The 14,648-nt window shown below is 39.8% G+C and overlaps 1 long non-coding RNA gene across 1 annotated transcript; it reads right to left on the bottom strand.

The window, feature by feature from the left end:
* Positions 1–1,440: 1,440 nt before the first annotated feature.
* LOC121815080 lies at positions 1,441–11,953 on the bottom strand. The gene is made up of 4 exons (XR_006054776.1): positions 11,695–11,953; positions 9,689–9,843; positions 8,389–8,421; positions 1,441–3,521 (listed from the first exon to the last, which is right to left on the bottom strand). It is a non-coding gene; the product is annotated as an uncharacterized LOC121815080 (long non-coding RNA).
* Positions 11,954–14,648: the final 2,695 nt, after the last annotated feature.

Here is a 14,648-nt window from a genome sequence, read left to right as displayed (position 1 = left end):
CAAATTAGAATTGTTTGCTACACAAGAGCATGTCATCATAATGATGCTGACAAAAAGAAAAAGAAGTTTGTAATGATCCATGCAGGCATGTCTCAGAGCATTGAGTTCTGATCTGAACTGTGTCTCACATTAGCTAAAGAAGATATGTAAACGGTGCTAGAATTTTATAGCTGGGACTATTTTGGAACATTTATTTTACTGGGAGTGAAATTAATGGTCTGGCTGAGGTATTAAAAGCACAGTTATAGGTCTTTTTCTGCAAACAGTGCTGCTCAGAGACGGTGTAATAGCCAAGATTTCATTCCTAAACATTGTCACAGCATCTGAATTAAGGTGGGAAAATGTTCTGTGTTTAAAACTGTGTTTCAAACTGGGAGCGGTCCAGACATGCAGGTTGGACTTACATGGGGAGTAATTCTTTGAGAGTATTAGACAAACAATTTAACTGCAAGCCATGTGCCAAAGTCACAAATGAGCATCCCCTGCAGCCAAGTGGACATTTCCCTGCCAAGCACAACTAATTATTGGTTTAGTTTTGCCAACATGTTCAAATGATTTATGATAATGAGAATGACAATAAAACTGCTACTGTCAAATGTTGGGTCTCCATGGCATGCCATTTTCATCTGCCTTTTGTGTAATACGGATGAAGAGAAAGTAATAGACATGAGTAGGGATGGGATACTTTGTTTCATATCTCCAGCACCCACTTGAAACTTTCTCTTGGGAGTTTTTCTCTGGAGAGTTCTTAATAATGATACTACAAAATATGACTCTCATGGCAACCTGATAGTTTCACATATTTTCTTGTCTGCTTGTGTTTTATTCACAAAATTTAACTTATCTCATGGTTGCTTTGTCAGGCTCATTTCCATTACATTTGCATTATACTCAAATGCACTGATCGCATAGTTCAGCATGTGGGATTAACATCTTGCCCAATCCTAATCTAACCGATCAGTAAATGAAACTGGAACTAGGCTGTAAGTGAAAATACAATTCAAATGGTGTCTTATAATAACTTGTGAGTCTTATCAGATGTGAGCAAGTTCAAAAAATATGCGGTACAACCACTTTGTGGGCTACTCTTAAACAGTTCTAACATATAAAGTGCTGAAGTGAAACTGATGTTAAAAACTGTGAAAAGTCTCCACGGAGGCCCCTTTTTGTACTTTTTGTACTATACTTTTTTTAATTTTGATGTTTCCTTCATTCCCAGTGAACACCACTGTTGCACCCTTCCCTGTTCTGGCACACTTGTCAACCAGTCAGTATTCAACTGATACACAGCGTCATCCACATTATGCGACACACAAGTGGGATTTTAGAGGACTGCATAGGGCATGTTTGCAGTGGTTGAAATCTTTAATGTTTAAGTGCATGTACTTTAAATCTAAAACGACAACGGCACATATAAACAACAGCACTGAGAATGGACTGGGAGGTAATACAAACATTTTAATATAATAAGTCCTCTTTCACTCATTGCCCTGATAGTGTTTCTGATAGCAGCTGGCAGTGCTCAGTTGATTCATTTTGCTTAGAAGACTTGATGACCTGTCAAATGGCCTCCTTTGTGTGAAAGTACACAGAGCTTGAAGCAGACACTTTGGTTAACAGAAAAAACTGTTAAACACTGTCTTGATACTTGTTATCTTTGACCCAGGTGTTCAGTTTTGTCAAGCCAGCTAACACAAAGAGAGCTTGGCTATGCTGAATTTGCTTCGAATTCACATGAGGATGAATGAATCATTTTTAGTAAATGTCTAATATTACAAGAACAACTGTCTTATCAGATTGTTGGAGTAAAACAAAAAAAGAAATAGCATGTAGTGGAGGTTTTGTCATAATTCCTATGCCTGCCTTACTGGCCTGCCTTGCCTCTTGGGTTCTGTCTGTGTTTGTGTACACTCTTGGGCATCGTTCTCTGGATAGCACACTTGACTGCCTGATTGGTCTCAATCGACTAATCACCCCCAACTCAATCATCTAACTACTCTATATCAACCCAAGTCCTGCCACTCACGCCATTGCAGGTTGTTTCATCACTAGTGCAGTCAGGACTAATTCCTAGCACTTGGTTCTTGTGTAAAGATGTCACCAAGTTGTAACTCCACCTTCTCCTTGTGCAAGACCCTCCTCATGTTCCAATCTCTCCGTGTCTGCTCCATTCACTCCAAACTAACAGTTTCATTGTCTTTGTATCACCTGCTAGTTTTCTTCCGCAAGAACTTACCATCATTCACACAAGCAAACCCATTTGCATTAAAACATTTAAGTCTGAGTCCTAAGGTGTGCTTCTCATCACACAGCCTTGACACTCCAGTTCAATGATAATATTCCTATAGTTGTTGGAAAATAGAGTGAATCGCTACCATTTGTCACTGCAAAGTCATTCCAATAACACGGATAATAGTACAAGCTAATCATGTTTGCTGCTACTTAGATACATTCCATATATTCATTTTGAATACAAGACATTGCATGCATGGTGACAATAAAAGTAAAAGTAAAAAAAAAATGATTACAACTCAGTGAAGGCATGTTGACTATGCAAGGCCTTTCTCCAAAGCTTTTACAAAACTGGATGTCTATAGCTCTGTGGCACCAGGAGATGAACACTAAATCATTAAATTCTTATATTATAACTGTGAGGCACCTCTAGTGAGTGACTCTGTCAAGTGATCTCTACCAGACCCTTAGTAAGCCCACCTAAGGAAAAATTTCCCTTACAGAAGCTTACAGAAGTATTTTTCATTTTATTACCACAGCTGAAAAAAGCTACCCTTCTCTGACGAGCAAAAAAAAAAAATCAAATAAAAACTCCAGAGTCTTATTCATTTTGAATGTTGTTTTCAGTGTCCTCTCCAGTGTGGCTTCAGGTGGACCAAACTAGAAGAATGAAAACCCACAAAAGAAACAGAGCTTTTGTGTTTAGATGTAACAGCTCAGGGTTACTAGAGCTAGTGATTAGATATTTATGGATCAATCTTCATCCAAACATTACAAACCTTCTTTAATTTTTGTAAACTAACCTATACAGAATAAATATCTAAATACTGATTTTTCTTTCTTAGTGTTTTGTGTTGCTGTCTACAGGCCTGCGAGCATTTTGGTTGGCTAACCTTTTGACATGGATGCTTTCGCTAACGTAGAACAATTGAAACACAATTGCCATGCTTTTCATTCAGCTATTGCAGCTCGTTTCCACTTCATTGTTTGGACAATAGGTCAAAGCTGCACTGCAGATTAGCTGTGCAAATACATACGAAAAGGAGAATGAGCGGGATAAATCAATAGGGTCAAATGAGGATGGAAACCAATGAGAGTGAGAGAGAGTGCAGGACAACAACAAGACGGAAGTGGAAAGAGCTGCAGGTAATCAAGGGAGTCATCAGCTGCATGTTAAGCCTACAGGAACTGTTTCCCTCGAGGAAATGAATGTTCAAGAACACAGTGTGGGTTCATCTCCTCTGACTGCAGGCTGAATTAAGTGTCCCCACTGGCCCAGCGCACAAGACCTGATGGAGAGAAGAGAAAGTTGGAAGTTTTGTGCATTGATTTGCCTGCTCTAATTATGTTGACTGTTCCTCTTTTGGTCATTTTCTATAGCTATAAAGCAAAACAAACCATAAATAAAAAAAGACCGTTATCACATATAAGGACCTAAGTTTAATCCTTTTGGTTCCACCATTTGTCAATAACAGCTAAGGTCTGAGCTCCAACCCTGTCATAAACAGTTACACTGAAATTGTTATTGGAATCCATGTAAATGTCATATTACAGAAATGAAATTTAAAAACATCATTTCTCATTTTTTTTCTCCAAAATCTCATTTTATCATCTTCAATTCTTCAAATTCTATGTGCCTATTTGCAGCGTCTGACAAACGACACTTTGCAAAAAGTGGTAAAGCAAGAACGATGTTGTTTCTGCAAAACCCAGAGCAGTAGCATGAATTAAATTGAATTGAAATTCTGTTTGCGGCCCAAAAACAATGAGACGGGGTTTATTAAGTAAAAATGGGGAAACAGTGAAAGTGGAAAAGCTTTTGCAATTGCATTAGGACCGGATCTGGGAGAGCTGGTGCAATAATGGCATGGAAGGCTGGGTCAGATTACAACAGAATGGTATAGCATTTAGTGAACAAGGGAGGCCCTGAGAGAGCAAGCCAGACTGACTGAGAGGCTAAATGACAATTATGAAAGATATTGGATGTGTAGAAAATGGAGTGAATGGGAAATCGGGGAGAAGAAAAAACAAAGGAAAGTTAGAAAAGTTGTGGACATGTTGGAAGCAAAGTCCTGGAAAAAACAGTAAAACCCTGCAGGATTTGATGCTGGCTTTGCAGTTCATGTTGGTTACTGTATTATTGCAATGACTCTGTTTTGACTGATCTCACCTGAATGACTTTAGTTGCAAACAATTCTTCCTTACTCTTTTATATTTCCTGCTCCTTTTGAAAAATTTAGCTCAACTAGGGATATTACTACAAGTAACCTTTGTTGATTGTGCACAAAGACTGCTGCAAAAGATGCTTTGTCAGCAGCACGGTGTCGTGGGTGTCTTTAACCTCTCCATGCTGTCATAGGGTGAGAACAGAATAAACACTGGACAGGTCTGTTGCACAGATAACACAGACACATGAGACAGAGAGATAGACACATGACGAAAAGACTTTAACGCAGGAATAGCCGGGAGCATCATTTCTCCTCTTTTTGCTGGAGGCTATCCTCCTGCTAACCTGTGCTGGACAACTATGTGTTGAATGCAGAGACCCAAACTGGTCGAAACTCTCATCTACTCCTAATGGGAAAGCAAACAAGTTGACAAAATGTCAGTTTTTAGAATGGAAAAGGAGGTTGCTGTGAAGGGCACAGGGACCAGAACTGTTGCAATGAGTCACCATCGCAGTGCCTTTAAAACACCCAAAAGGTAAAAGATAAAATTAGAGCCTCCATTTAATGGAAGCACATGTATTAATTGTGGTTGGAACAGGCTCGGGATATAACATGGTGAAAGATGAAACAAAAGGCTGTCAGTTAAGTGGAGCATGGCAGTGTAGAGGGACAGACAAAAACGAGCGATTACCATCCAACGTTTATGACTTGGCAGACATTTGTATTACAATAAATGTCTATTTTTGAGTGATATATGATTGTTGTATTTATCATCACACAGAGAGTCATTTATGGGTGGAACTGGGTGTGAGCTGAAGTGTGCTTTGTTGCACTCTACCTGTCATCTGTATTTATGACAACCATACTGACACACCTTGAAGTAAATGTTTTCATCATTACAGGATTACAGCTTTTAAGGTGCCGCCAAGTTTAAAGAGCGATTCTGCACTAGCCAAATTATTGCTTTTGCTGATTAGCAGTTTTCACTTCTCATTTTGTGGTAGCCATGTAGACTGGCATGTGTCACAACTTGGAACATGATTACTCGGCTAGATGATTAAAAGCTCCTGCCCTCACTATTTGGCACTAGAAATTATAGTCAGTTAAGCTCATATTCTATTATTGTCCAACATCAGTTAATGACTGTTTTCTAAAATATTCCACAGCAAGATGCCACTGAAACATGGCAAAATCTCTCAGACTCATTAACTATTACCCACAGAATCTAGTTATTTGTTTTAAGTGGTTCTTAAATACATCTGCTTATTTGCCAAATTCTGACACTTTCCCATTTTCTCACTTATAGACTGGAAAATGTGTCTGTTTATTTTTTTTCCTGTTTTTTTCAAGATAGTTGCCAAGATGGTGACAAACAGACAGGAGAAGACGGGAGGTGGAGTTGGAGGTAGCAAAGTTGAAGAGCTAAAGATTCTTGTTGATACAAGAAGGGACAGGATTAGAAGGGAGTATAGTAAAGTGTTGGTTTGAACAATTTGGTGATTAAGTTAGACAGGCAAGGCTGAGATGGTTTGGACATCTGCAGACGAGGGATAGTGGGTATAATGGACAAATGATGTTGAAGATGGACTCCACTTATATCTACACATAACTGTGCCTCAGGCATTTTCACTAAGGACATTTTGCTGGGATTAGAAGTACATCGGACCTAATACTGAGCCTATCTTAAATGTTCCTTTTAACCCGTAAAAGCTGATGGGAGAGCCCGCGATCCTATTTGCCGAACTATTTTTAAAATACTGATTGAATTGCAACCAAATGAGCTAGAGCAAGAATTTGTCTTTTTGCATATGAAAAACAAGGAGTTTTACTTGCATATCATTCATCCAGTTTGTCCCACGCTGTGGTTTCCTTCGACCAATGGGTTTGCAAAAATTGCGTAAAAAGCGCATCCAACAACAAATAACATTATACTCCAGAAATACGCTTTGTCGATCTGATCAGCGGTTCTAAGCACTTCATATGTTGCAATAAACATCATTACGTTGTCAGCACAAACTGTCACATGTCCACCATTACATGCAAAAAACTTCACAGGTAATGTTGTGGGGTTTTTTTTCTCCAGGGCCTTTCAGTTTGTACATGTTCATGTTTCCTTTTTTTATTATGTTAGCCTTGATGTGTGTGCATTTTTGTCCTGTTCCACTTCCTGTGTGTGATTAGTTAGATTAAGTTCAGCTGTGTACTCACTGGTCTCCTATCATCATCATTAGCCTGGTATTTAAGCCCTCAGTTTCCCTTTGTTCCTTGTCTTGTCATTTTTGTGAAAGCAAAAAGTCCAAAGAATTCATCATTTCAGGGTTGATATAATTAAAGAAAATGTATTTATTACATTTTCAGGCTATTGACAGACAAAGTTAGAGGTGGCTATTTGGTTTTCCAAGTAGAGAATATCATTAATCTATACTGTAAAGAGGACCTTGAGCAGACAGATAGTTTCAACACTGAGGTGAATCAGCCTCAACGATGCATTGCTCTAGGATGACTCTGGTTTCTCAATAGCATCCTGATGTCTGGCCTTGCTGCCTTGCTGTCTGCTCTCTGACAATCTGTGACAGCGGAGGTGTGAGTGCCACTCACTCAGTGTCCTTGCGTCTGCCAGGGCATGACACACACCCATCGATATGTGGAAAGATACACTCTCTAACGACGGGATAAAATTGAACTGATTTAATCAAGGCGTTCAATACGTACCTCACCTTCTGCCAGCTGACAATGTGATTGAGGACATTAAGAGAGTGGCACCGCTTTTAAGAATAACTTCTTCAGTCACATTGTAGTTTTCCTCTGTTAGTATTGTGGAGATGGAAAAAAAAACTGCTTCTTCATTGTTGCTGAGCTGGGGAATTAAAATATTTCTATAGCTTTAAGTACAAATAGAAAAGAATAATTATGTGTTTGAACGCTTTAGCTGCTGTCCTTGCAGTTGTTGCTTAGACAGTTGGTTGTTTATCCAGATGTGATAAATTCACTTGTCCTTCAGGAAGGCAATCTTCAGAATTTAACTGTCACGGCAATTAATGACAACGTTTACCACCAGAAGAGTTGTTTGTGTGTTTGTTGCTGATGACAGGACATATTCAGAAACTTTTCTTTCCAAAAATATATTTGACCATCTTTCTTCAACCTACATAGCTCTTTATCCATCTTAAAAATCTAAATTTACACTCCTCTCTCAAGCCCCTTTCCTGTTTAGCAACAACTTCCTCTTATGCAGGATGTTGTTTTCTGGGTGTCGGCTATTATAGGTTGTATGGTGGCGACCCTTGGGGTTATGTGGTTTCTCATACTCCCAGCTCTTATCCAAAGTGATTCCGACAGGCACATTAAAATGCAAATTCTTGTCTCTGCACTCCTTGCCATTTTGTCACTTCCTTTCTCCTTGTGTGGCATGTTGAGTGGAAAGGAATTAGAGCGCTGGCCCTGGGGTTGAATATTCAAATGGCCACCTGATTTCCCAACAGAGCACCACCAGCCAGGTTTCCATTTACATAGTTCCTTTTCCCCATTTACTGCCCCTCAAAGCTGACTCAACCACAACTATCCACTGGGTCATTTATAGAACGTTCAACTCTGACTGTGTGGCGAATACTCAAACAGTGAACTACCAACCATATTGTGCTTCTCAAAAAAGACCTAGTCACAAAACTTCAGACCCCTAAAAGGGCATAGAGAAATCATTATTAGAACAATGCTGTGGAAAATGGCTACCCATTACCACTACAGGTTCTTAATGCTTGTTTGTAGAGGTCAATGGTTTCATGTAGCACTGGAGGGGTTACTGGGGTTTGACTGGCCAATTAGATATAATTAGTATATGATGCTAAATATGAGCACAATAGCATAATAAGTAATCAAGCTTATAATGAACTGGAGTTGGCTGTTGCCCTTGTACTACGAGGAGAAAGATGCCCATCAGCTGAGCACTGAGAAGTGTTTTCTCCTTGAAAGTACAGAATAAAATACTTACCAAATTCAGCCTGATAGTTGTTCCATAATCTTGCTGAAAGACAAACAGGGGAAAATACAGTTAGCAGTGACAGAAAGGGTGTACAGTATGTTGCAATTTTTAAAACGGTTACAAATCATTATATTCTGTGTGTTGCCATAAATGTAAGTTAAAGCATATATTTTTGCTTGATGTCTCTTTTTGTGAATTGCACGTCGTGCTTGGCCAGAAACTCAATACTGTGCACGAATGCCTTCTGTATAAGCACAGACAGAGCCCAGGAGCAGCAGGAGCTCTACTAGCATACTGCTGTCACTACAGTTCCTGTGGAGGCAGTGTCAGGTATTATTACAACTCTGTTACACTGATCATGTTGTTTTGCATAGTATGCCAAAAGTGTAATTATTTACAATTTTGAATTCTATTATTGAATCCAATTGTAGAAACAGATAGTTCAGCCATCCATCTGCTTTTCCAGTTCCTCTGGAGAAGCACCAAGGCATTCCCAAGCCAGCTGAAAGATATAATTTCTCCTCTTGACAGCACTTCACTCAGGAGGTATTAGAATCAGTTTCCTGAACCACCTTAACTGGTTCCTTTCATTGAGGAGTTGTGGCTCCACTCTGAGTTCCTTCCCAAATGACTGAAGGCCCAACCACGCCAGCTACAGAGGAAGCCCATTGCCACTGCTTGCATCCATGATCAATGGCCACCTTTACTGTGGTAGAAGAATTTACCACAGTAAGGGTAAATTCCATAATTCCCATAATTCCATAATTATAAGGGGCTTTTGGCCCTAGTAGGGTGTCCCATTGGTCTTAAATGAGGGGTGAAATAATGAGTGAGTCACAAAACCCCCATGAAGATATGACTAAGAGACCAGTTTACCCTGCCTGACTCAGGGTTACTGCCACCCAACCCTGAAGGCAGGCCCAAGGAGGAAGCTTGAGAGAGACCTAGTCAGCCCGAATAGGCATCATGGGCTCACAACCTGCAGGAGGTGCTGTAGGGCAACGTGCATTGGGCATCAGTCAAGGCTGGATGACCTGCCATTGCACTCCCCAGCTGTTAAAACTAGCTCTTGGGACATGGAAAGTCAGGGGTATTATGGAATTTACCTGCAACATGCAACTGGTTTCTGACAGTAAAAGATGGTGTTGTATGAAGTAAAATCCAGAGGCTGCTAGTCGAACAGGAGGCAGCATGCACAAATATGAAGTGTACAAAAATAATGTCTCCACAGTAACCCCGTCTTCATTATACCTGTCTCTGTCAATGACTGCCCTCTTCTCCTGCGTTCCTGAGCTGAATGGCTAATTACCTGGATAAGGTGCATGGGGAGCAGTCGACCACAGCAGCCACCTGTCGGCTGGAGTCCCTCCAAATGACAAACGCCCGCAGGGTTGCTCTGCCCAGGTTGAGTCTGTGTTTTCCACTCTGTCGCCTTGCACCACACCTCAGCGTGGCAGCATCAACCTGGGGAACAACTGTTGTCTTTACTAATTTACCCAAAATAGCTGCCTGCCTCGGGCTCTTTCATGCTGCCAGTGCTGGTGAAGAGCATCTGTTTTGAACTGCAGGGGCAAGCATAATCACACTGCGTTGTGGCTCTGGGCGTTAGCCTGTCTCTCAGCTAATAATAATAATGCACGTCTGGATGTTACTGACATGTAAAACTTGATGAAAACACTCCTTATTCAACACACACACACAAAAATAAAATCTAAGAGAGATCTAAGATGCACAAAATATGTTTTGCTGTAGCTGTTAACCTCTAACTTTAACTGTTAAAAGGCTCTTTTTGGTAATCCATAAACAGTGATATGATCATGTGGTTATGGTATTGATGGACCTGAGGTCAAAATATATGAAAAATAAAGCGGTAAATTAAACTTCATATGGAACACCACTGCTCTAAAGGTGAAAGGAAAAAAAACCTTTAAAGTTTGTTTGCCTGCAACAGTTACTTTTGCTTGTGTGCAAGTGCAGAGGAAACTATACAAAGGTTGGGAAGAGCATCTGAGACACTGATGCGATAGTAAATAAAAACTTCTGGAATAACTGTGTCGGTTGATGTGTGACTTGCTGGCAAGCCAGAGAAAATCAATATCATTCCTCTGCTTTTGTGTGGTCTTCTCTCGTCTATTGCTGTATGTTTCAAAGTAATTAGTATCCACAGAGATTTTTTTTCTTCAGTTTTCAACAGCTTTTGTAATCCCTGCACTTCTAAAGAAAGACGGAGTGGTCTGAAGATATTCCTACTGCCATCTTTACAGGTTCAGCTCTAAAGCTTGCTACGGGCTTCGTGGCAGATGTTTCTCAGAATATTTGGTCAAGTGTCACAAGCTGCAGGATATTTCATCTTTGACTTAAATAACATAATGGATACAAAAATGAGGTTTGACTGAAATGAAAAATAATTTTTGAGGATATTGCACTGAAAATGTATTTTGGTCAGCCAAGAGAAAAGTGGTTTTTAAATCTGTCTCTCCGAGGTCTCTGTGGTTTTAGCAAAGCATAGCTTTATTGTTTTGTAATAAAACCTAATTGCATAATGTGTAGTAGCTCTCAGATGAAACATAACAGCACTGAAACAAAATTACCCCGCCATTATGTCCAAAAGCATGCACGGATCATTTCAGTCTGGATGGGATGAAAGAAAATATCAGCACTTCAGAGAGATACTTTAGAGAGCCCTTGTGTGTGTTTAAGTGTAAACATGTGCACACGTCCAATATGACTCTGATGGCCTAAGCCTCGGAGACCCTTGCCTAACTGGTTAATGCTCACGCACAGATCTACAGATACAGCCCAGTACGTGTCCAGTGGAAAGGCCATTGCAAAGTGACAGTGGCAGGATTTTGGAAGCAGGCTGATGGCATGTGGATGCGTTGCTTAATGTGACATCTGTCGCACCACAGCATGTTCCAGCCGGAGTAGAGGGCTGAAGGCCACTAGAGCTTTCTGTAAAATATATTGCAGAGGTCACTGCAGCACGACCTGGCTCTCCATAATGGACACACAAATAACATCCTGTGAGAGTGAAGTATACAAGAGACATGCTGCATTTGACAGATGCTAATGAAGACTGAAAACGAGTCAGACAGCATGAACGTTTTGAGGTGTGTTGTGGCTTGGAAAAACATAGGTGGCATGCAAAACAAGCAGGCCTGGCATGGAGGGATAGTCACTGCTGTAATAAATGACGTTAATTGATTGGTTCATTCTATTTGTATATTACTTAATGCGTCAATGTGTTGTACATGTTAACTTACTTGTACATCTTATTTGTATTGGTGATGTCACTGTGAATAGTTCTACCTGTACCTGTGATAGTTACCCCTTGTCCTCCAGGTGTGGATTTGCCTTCTCTCTTTCTCTTCCCTGTGTGAATGTGGGTGTGGGTGTGACTAACTGCTTCTTTGGTGATGCCTAGTAGTTGTCTTGGAAGTCTCTGGCTGGTGATCCTGTAATCCATCCAAACTGCTCTCACATCCAGTCTTTGCCAGGTTGTGTGGTAGCATAGTCCAGGCCTCTTGTGCAATTACTTGTCATTTGAGTTCTTTCTGCCTTGTGTTCATCTGTCTCCTCCCTCCTCTTCAGAAACTTGTTGGAAAACCTGCTTTACATTAACCCGAATACCAGGCTAACCACTCTCTTTTCACAATGCAGGAACTCCAGCAACACTTGAGGGAAGATGAACAACTTTAATAATTGACCAACGCATTTCGGCTTGTGGCCTTCATCAGGGTCATCCCTTCTTCTTACCCCCCCCCCCCTCCCCGCGTACATACAGCTGCACAGGATGTAAAAAGCACAAGCATGACATATGAAGACAAAGTCAGAGACCGTTAGTAGTATGGACATTGGACCAATTTAGGGAGGAGACCCTTAAGGAAGCAAAAAATAAAAGGAAAAGCAAATTTTAGACACTGGGATGAACTGAGGGGCTGCAAAGCCCACTATAAGATAAATAATGTTTTTTTCCCCTAATAGTCTGCAAATTGAGTCCAAGAATAAAAATGTAACTTTGGCCTACTTTAAAGTACTGACATATGTCCAAAAGGTGGATTTAAAATAGAAAACACCATGAGGAAGATTGTGACTAAGCTCCAAGAAGAGTTTTCCAGTGGTTTCAAAGTTCTTATACTTTTATCACGAACAACTAACATAGTTTCTCAATTGTTCGCAACAATAAAAATATGACGGATGTAAGACTGTTCTCGCAATTGCTGAAAATATTTTAGTGTGTCACAGCATACGACTTAATGGCATAGGATAGCTCCACTTATTTGGTGATATCTTTATTTTTAGCTTCACAGTTACATAATGTCGTTATACTGCCATACGAAAAGTCTCACAAAATACAGTAACAAATGATGTTCTGAAGAAGCAATAACCTTGGCTGCGGTTATAACTATTCCCAATTGATGTGATTCTTTCAACAAGCTGGGACAGGAGTGTTTACAAGATTCTTTTATCCTTTTCCAAAATCTTTTTTAGAATATTTTTAAAAAAGATTCCCCATTAAATTTTAGAACTTTTCATAAAGAATAAATTACACAAGATACAAAATGAGACACTTAAACATTTATTAGTCTACTTAGACCAGGGGTCGGCAACCTTTAACACCAAAAGAGCCATTTGGACCTGGTTTCCACGCAAAAGAAAACACTGGGAGCCGCAAATACTTTTTGACATCTAAAATGAAGATAACACTGTATATATTGTTTTTTACCTTTATGCTTTGTGTGAACAACTAAGGTGTGTTGCTTATGAAATCCATGAAGTGCTACAGAGAAAGTTACATTTTATTTATGTAATTAACACATTTTGAACTCTTAAAGAAATATAACAAAAGGAAAGACACCCAGCTGAACTAAAATGATCCAGCAAACAAAAACTGTTGTGAGCCGCCACCCTTATATCGCCTTTGGGCTTTTGGAGCCTTGACCTGACTTTTTAAAAAAATAATTGGAAAAAAAGCACTATGCTGCTAAAAAATGAAAAATAGATATTTGCAAAATTCTGTCTAAATATGTATTTTACCAGGTTAATGTGTGTGGCGGGGTGTGGTCTGCAGTGCCGCTGTATGGGAGTCGGACACACCTGAGCGGCACCCGCAATCACGCCTCGCCGCCTTAACGTCTGTGCTATCTATGCTGTTGTGTTGGTGTGTGTCGGGCTGTGAGCTGAAAAGCTACAGCCGGCTATGCGTACAGCAACCGTGTGTGAAAAGTGGTCAATAAAGAGACGCAGAAAAGCTTGTTCATGCAAACATTGTCGGGTCTGTTGTGATATGTTTACAATGGGACTTCTGTTCCTGAACCGCTGCGCATATCCCATATGCGCACAGTGTCTGCAAATCGGGGCTGTACAAAGTCACTTTCATCTTTACGCAGGACTATAAGCTGTCATCTGTGAGGCGTGAGCGGTGTTTGTTTTTAACATAGTTCACAGTGGAGAATAGCCGCTGACATAATGTGGATCCGAAGATCCATAATTGGCCTACCTGGGGTTGAAAGTCTCGATAAATGCACGGCGTTTTGGTGGGTACACGGGCTTCCGCGAGTGTGACGCTTATTTTGAGCGATGAGAAAATAATATAATATAATTTTATTTTTATATTTCAATATCACAATAATCTTCCAATTTAGAAGTACAAGTTTAAAAAAAAAGAAGAACTAACATAAATAAAATACACTTCAGCTAAATACTTCTAATTTATTTTCCCAAACCACGGGGAGCCGCACTATAAGGACTAAAGAGCCGCAGGTTGCCGACCCCTGACTTAGACTAAAAAAACGAAAGAGGCTAAATCTCTAGAGTGAGTAAAATACTCTGTTCGTCTGTTTTCGAATAAAAGCACCCAATAATTCTGAGCACTACCGACCAGTGTTGGTCAAGTTACTTGAAAAAAGTAATCAGTAATTAATTACTGATTACTTTTTTCAAGTAACTTTTCCCAAAAAGTAATCCCGTTACTTTACTGATTACTTATTTTCAAAAGTAATTAATTACTTAGTTACTTTTTAAAAACACGATTTACAACCTGAATAGGTGATAAAGAGATATCATTTAAGAATCATCATGCAGTTTTATACCTGAAGTTACAGGTGTAAAATGTCATCTTTGGAGCTGACTAAAACTTTCTTTCTGTGACTGACAGACTCAGAAAAAGCAGCAATCTACCACCATCAATGACAGCCATCTATTTTTGAGAACAAAGAGTGAAAACAAGAAAGGAGGTAAGTTGTTTTTTGTTTTTTTTTTATCCTACA

Source organism: Haplochromis burtoni, unplaced genomic scaffold (genome assembly GCF_018398535.1).
Source record: "Haplochromis burtoni strain Fernald_Lab_line unplaced genomic scaffold, NCSU_Asbu1 Contig_6, whole genome shotgun sequence".
NCBI classification, from domain to species: Eukaryota; Metazoa; Chordata; class Actinopteri; order Cichliformes; family Cichlidae; genus Haplochromis; species Haplochromis burtoni.
The sequence above is the reverse complement of the archived record's forward strand: the minus strand, read 5'-3'. Positions and strand labels throughout refer to the sequence as shown.